At 31.4% G+C, this 6,375-nt stretch overlaps 1 non-coding gene across 1 annotated transcript; it reads right to left on the bottom strand.

The window, feature by feature from the left end:
- Positions 1-713: 713 nt before the first annotated feature.
- On the bottom strand, positions 714-785 carry SPOG_16291. The gene has a single exon. It is a non-coding gene; the product is annotated as a tRNA-Thr (tRNA).
- Positions 786-6,375: the final 5,590 nt, after the last annotated feature.

Raw genomic sequence — 6,375 nt, 5'->3', positions numbered from 1 at the left:
ATCAGTGAATGAAACCTGATTGAACTTTATGATGCCGCCTACCCAAACGAAGACTTCATCGTAACAAAAAAATCAGTAATTGGAGCTGATCAGCGAAAGAGTTTATCTTCCAGAAATACCAATATAGCAACCTTCAAGTTGTATGAGTTTTCACAAATTTTTGGCTCCTGTGCATATCTTAGCCTAGAAAAAGACCCAAACATTCGCTAAAGCCTAATGAACATGTATTTATGTATTTACTTTGGATTTCAACTTCAGTAGATTCTTTACCTATTTGAAAACAGTATGCACCCGCCGATTCCTTCACATTCCTTACGAAGCATAGACAAACAGCTTAATAACTCCAAAAGAAATCATGCACTCCACAGCGCATTTCGTAGCAATCGACTGATAGCTTGTATGGTTCTTTCACTATTTCGTGCTGTAAGATTACTTTGATAAAAAACAAGGTAGCTAGCTCAGCTCTATGGGAAAATGTTAACCATTTCTGTAAATATCATTTCATATTTTTTAAAATCATTATAAAAAAAATCTAACATTCCAAAGGTAGTAAGTATCAAAAAATTCAGTTACTGTTAAGCAATAAAATAAACCCAGTATGTTTATAAAATTAGTATACGGTGGATTAGAGAGACAAGAAAACTTTGAACAAACAGCACTGCTCTTCGAGCTGAACTTAAGACATGAGAAAGATATAATGTTTAAAAAAGGAATGCTCCAGCAGTGACTCGAACACTGGGCCTCTTGCTTACTAGGCAAGCGCTCTACCACTGAGCTACAAGAGCTTACTTGTCATAATATCATAGTAGTGCTATTCATCCTAATTACTTTTATCAGCCTTACAGATCATTAGAACTTCTACTTATAATTTGCATATGTCAAATACATGATAAATTCATTGCTCGCTGGATTAAAAATTTCAGTAATCTTCTTTCTGTTGCGAAGGCTTCTTTCAAGAATTTAATAAACCAAAATATGTTCCAAAGATTTCTTTTAATCAGCAGCACGTACTTTCGTTTCGCCTAAATGTATGCGAATAATAAAACCCTTTCCTTATCTTATAATAGTCAAGAATTTCCTTGGCACTATTAGTCTAACGTTGCAAAATCATGTTAACTACTCTTATGTGTTATTATTTGTTATAAGCAAAGTGACTCAGAAATATTCATTTACTAGAGGCCTCTGCTTTTACCAACGGTTATAAAAAAAACCTTTTTTCAGCGTTATGCTGTAGACCAAATATTTAAACTTCTTATCAATTATTTTTTATTGGGAATTCAATAATCGAACGTGCCTTGCTTCATCCAGTTGGTTCTTCACGATAATGTCTTTTCGTTGTGTTATTTTTCTAAAAACTGAAAGCTTTAAATAATAATAGGTGGCTTGGTTAGCTAGCATAGTAATTCGTTCTTTACATTGAAAGAGTTGCCGGTAACTTTTTTTGGCTTCTTTACGTTTTGGTATGATTAGTTTAAAAATAAAAAAACAAATGAACAAATTGCTCTAACATATTATTTATATATACTAAGTATCCAAGAGCTCATGTGCAATTTATAATTATCGCAAGGAAAAAATTCATTACATAAACCTGGATGTGTTCGGCTTTCAAATAATGTAAACATTGTGATTAGTCTATCATTTAGTCCTTAGGTTATTCCTTTCATTTCTGTAGGTATTGCAAGGCACTAAAATAATAGATACTAAATTTCTAAAAGTTATGTAACTTTCTGCCTATGTCTACAAGTCAACGTTATAAGCGATGAGAATACTTATGCTCTTACTACCCTCGTCAAAAATTTTGTTTTAAAGTTTGCGGAAATTTTTAAGGTAAGGTTTTTATTCTAAAAAGTGTTGAAAGCTTCTACTATGTTTCCTAAATTTTATAGCTTTATATGCTATTCTGATTTATCAAGTGTACCTAAAAAAAAAATAATCAAATGAAAATTTATTTTGGTAATCTCTGCCATGGAAAAACCAGTAAAAACTATATCAGTTAAGTCTGAGCAAATTAAAGAATACACAGATATCTTTGTTTAAATGTACCCTTTTTATATTATCTAGGTATTCTGGAAGTCCACGTAAGTGATTATAAGCACACTCAAGTGATTAAGCTTTTCACCTTTTAATATATAGTAGACGCTATTCGTCATGTGTAATTACTTATTCAAAGTATTACAAAAGTAGAATATACTTTTTTCATATTCGTTTAAACTCAAGACTGAAGTAGCTAGGACAAGTGACAAGAAAGTAAATAGCTTACGGTATTTAAGAGGAACCCATTCAAACTTCAATTTCTATCAATCTAATATCCAATATTAAGCCTAAATTAGATCAAACTACATCAGATACATCAAGTTTTCTTGCATATAATAAATTTTAGTAGTTTCTATCCAGGCTTTTGATAGTAAAGTTATGAAAACCCTCCTTTAGTTGCATTTAATCTTTTGTTAATTCGCTCAGAAAATATTGTTATTTCTAAGCTTAGCCGTTATAACAGCTATTTGTTGTGAATGTTAGTTGCAGCCACTTTCCAATTTAGATGAAAGTAGTGTTTTTTAAATCAAAAATTTACCATTTGATATATATATTGCGGAAGCATAACTGATGAATTTTGTATCAACATTTTAGTTATCTAAGACTGAGCTAAACATTAGGTAGTCTATTGTACGATGGCAGTAAGCTAGTTATGAATAAACCTACAGTAAGTGAAGCTGACAGAAAGGATATTTCTGAATATATCGTATAGAAAAAATTTGCCCTTATTAATACATTTCTGCTAAACTAAATAGTAGTACTGCGTTAATTTGTACCTCAATGGCTACGGAATGCTTTGGTTAGCATTTTTACATTTTTACAAATCTTTGGCTCGAAACGAATTAAACTGAAAGTCTTGCTGCTTCCGTTAATAGCACACTGCTTACTTGATAGTAAAATAATGAAGTATCATCTACCTTCGCTCATACTTGCTGTCTAAAATTACATATCGCTCTAAACCAAATAATCCTGACTTAAGGCTACCTAAAATTTGTGGATAAATCCGAAGAATAACCTCACAACTTTTCAGATTTTCCTTGCTAAAAATAACTTACGATATTTACATTAAAAAAGAGCCCTAGTAAATACAAAGGTAGCGATTGTTTATAACGAAGACTTAATATATTGACTTTCATTTACTAGTTGCATTTGTGCTTTAAAGGAATAATAGTAGAACTTGCCTTTATACTGAGGTAATTTACGCAAATTAGAAATGATGAAATCTAATAAGAACTCTCGTCTAGCATTCTTTTGCTAGGTAGATAGATTTTGATGCACAAAAAAATACAACGGTCATATGTCAATTCCAGCAAGGCATTAAATTTGAAGTCGTATTTTAGGCAAGCTTTTTGTCAAATAAAATAAACTGAATAATAATGATGTATATAAGCTATATAGATACTCCTTTTTATATTACAAACTTGAACAGCCTTTAATTTCAGTAATTATTAACTACTCGTGTTCCTATCCAGTCGGTATGATTTTTTTCTTTGCAAAATATAAGGAAGAAAAGCGGCTTTATCAAATTTTTCATTATCCATATCATATTCCTAAAAATTAAATTTACCAAAATGAATGCCAAAGCTTGACCTCATCAAGGAATTTAAGTCATTATACCACGAGCAACAAAATGAAAAAAAGTCAAAATAAAAAAAGGTTGCCCCATTATCTATTCCAAATTATACGTATATACACTTTTAGGTCGTCTCATTTATTCTGGAACGTAGGTAAAAGAATGTTCTTTTCTAAACGGACAAAAAAAAAAAAGGCATAAGTTCCATGTATAAACTGTCCAATATAATATAGAAAACCTCCAAGTGCATCTGCTGAGTATTTCTGTGTTACCGTCTATAATATAAGAACCAAAAAGATTCACTTAAATGAAGATAACTAGAAAAAGGTAAGTGAATTTTGATATCCTAAATTCCAAATGACATTATTCTTTCCATCCATCCCTTCGGGTGTATCTGGAAGAAATAAGCCGATACAGAAATAATTATGTTGCCAAGATCTGCTTGCGTTTTTCTCTAGTCCTTTAATCTAAGCTTATAAAATAAATTTACAACGGATTTAATTAATTTTAACATTTTTTATTACCGAGCGTCGTTTCTTTTCCTGGGTATCCAGTCCAATCGCATGCATTGTTACATTAGAACTAAAAGCTAATTGTAAAACTTTGAATGTGAATTATTAAATCCTATTACTGTGGTCTAGTAAACTTATAATTTCTTTAGCGATGTTAATAAGAAGTGGGCCGTTTTTTATTTTATATCATCAGCTTAAGGGTTCAATCGGTGATTCGGTGTCATCATATTTTCGAAAGTAGATTTGAATGACTAATGGCAATTAAGTTGGCAACAATTTGTCTGATTCGACCACGACAAGTATCCTATGATGATTTTTTACTTCTGGAGCTCCGCTCCATGCGACATTAAGCTACTATTGTTTAGATTTATTGAAAACTGTAACCTTCATCCTTCTCTTCTGTATATCTTTATTCCTCACCGGTTCAGATTATAATACTAAGTCAGTTGCTATTATATAATATTCGCATGATTGTCGGGTAACATTGGTGTATTATTATATTAGTAATAATAATGTATATTCTCTGAGAAATAACCGAATGTGTATATGTCAGAGTAATCCCTAATATTAATATAAACCATAGTATATTACTGTATATCAATGTTAATAAACTAACAGACTGAAAGATTAAACAATCATCAAAAATTAATTAAACCTTATTGTTTGTTTTTAATTCCTAGTTTTAGATTACTTTATAAACGCCCGTCCTTATCAGACAAAACCTTCCTAACTGAAGATTTTGCTGGCAGAGCTAATAAACTTGTTCAATAACATATTCATTAGTATCACCAGGGACGTTACTAAAGATATGTCACTCCGGATAATTAGTATCTTATTTTAGAGTATTCAGCTTGACACTTAAAGCGATTATAACTGTATTCCACTTACACTCTTATTACTATACGGAGTATTTTCCCGTGACAATATACGTACTGACTGTTTATTACTAAACGGATATCTTAGTTTCTTTTGGGGAAGTTGAATGGTTTCCGTGCAAACGTCATGTTTGAATGGAAAAGATGTGCCTTGTTATCAACAAGTTGATCCGCTCTGCTCTTCTTCCGAATGAAATCTTTGTGAAAGTACTTTTCTTTTATACGCAGCAAAAGCCTCGTATTTATACGATTCTATGGTGACTATGCTACAGGTGTGTTGAGCTCTGTAAAATTCATGAATCATTCACCAAAGTTTTCCATTTCACAAATCAGGGAAAACAATCGTTGTATAATACATTTCCTGTTATATGATTCTCCCCAACCTTTCTATGAATACTTTTAATATGACAACAGCAGGGCAAACGTCATTGAATTACCACAATTATCAACATAAGAATCTATCGCCATCCCAATTGTTTTCGCAAGCGATTTACCAAATGAGATAAATAGTAGAAGGATAGATACATCGAAGCAATCGCAATTATATAGAAACATCCAACGTAAGTTCGCTCGCTTTGGTTGCAATCATTCAATACTTCATCGTTGATAAAGTTTGGGAAATGTAATATAAAAGAAATTTGATAATGGAAAGAAAACAATGTTCCAATAGTCTAGTATGCTTTTTCTGTTATAGACGTGTAAACCAAAACAAAGTTGAATTGAGTGGCATAACAAGAGCGTTCATTTACTTAGTTTGGTTTTACGTTCATGTTACTTCTAAATACGTAATAGATAACTCGGAAGAGCAAATTTATAAGAATAAAGTAATTAACAGTTTTTCCGAAGTGACGCGGTTATGGCCACCTTATATGCTATGACACAGATAAGGAATATGATGTCTTTTGATTATTATATTTTGAAACAAAGCATTTGTAATGTCGTACCATAAGAAATTAATTTAACTTTAACCTTAATCGCTATAGTACAATATTCTAGAATTGGTTGTATCCACTATTTTACGAGTGTAAAAATTATTACATTTGGATGCTCGAGAGCTCTATATGGCACTTAGACATCTCTTTTCATACTTCTTTTTCAATCCTTTATCCCAATAATTTGGGCATATTTTTACTTGAGTGATGAAATGTTTACTGCTGCCTTAGGAGTTTTATATGAGCAAATCATTTACAGTAGTAGTATATTTTGCTTAGGGTTTCCGTTTATAGTCTGCTGTGAGACAACGATCGTCTCAATGTCATTTATAAATTTTTTACATTCTCTTGCTTTCAAAAAGTCAAATAAACCGATCATATATTGATTCATGAAACATATTCTTGTACGATTGGCATATCCTCTGGTTGAAATTCTGAAGTATTCTATG

The sequence above is a fragment of the Schizosaccharomyces cryophilus genome, assembly GCF_000004155.1.
Source record: "Schizosaccharomyces cryophilus OY26 unplaced genomic scaffold supercont4.4, whole genome shotgun sequence".
NCBI classification, from domain to species: domain Eukaryota; kingdom Fungi; phylum Ascomycota; class Schizosaccharomycetes; order Schizosaccharomycetales; family Schizosaccharomycetaceae; genus Schizosaccharomyces; species Schizosaccharomyces cryophilus.
This window is presented reverse-complemented; position numbering and strand designations above follow the sequence as displayed.